This window comes from Tamandua tetradactyla, chromosome 15 (genome assembly GCF_023851605.1).
Source record: "Tamandua tetradactyla isolate mTamTet1 chromosome 15, mTamTet1.pri, whole genome shotgun sequence".
Lineage (NCBI taxonomy): Eukaryota > Metazoa > Chordata > Mammalia > Pilosa > Myrmecophagidae > Tamandua > Tamandua tetradactyla.
Window position 1 is genome coordinate 68,104,967 of NC_135341.1, and position 346 is coordinate 68,105,312.

A 346-nucleotide genomic window follows, 5' to 3' on the forward strand; every position below is an offset into this window, starting at 1 on the left:
CTTGTGGGGTTTTTTGGGTTTTTTTTTTTCTTCTGTTCTTTAAACACAAAAATATAATATCTGTTTGTCTTACTTTCTAATCTCCACTATCCTCATCCTTCTTGGACATTTCTTTTTGTATTTTTCTTGTTATTCTCTCGTCATTGCCATGAAACTCTCAGCCTCCTCTCACTACTTTGAACCTAACACTTTTCTTCCCTCTTCCAAACTTTTCTTTATGGAATTTCAAAAAATTCTCATTTTACTGGGTGGCCCTTCCAATCCTGACCTCACATTTGATTGCATTTCCGTATCTTTCTCCACATCACTGATGCTCAGAATCCTTCTTACCACCCAAAATTTGTCT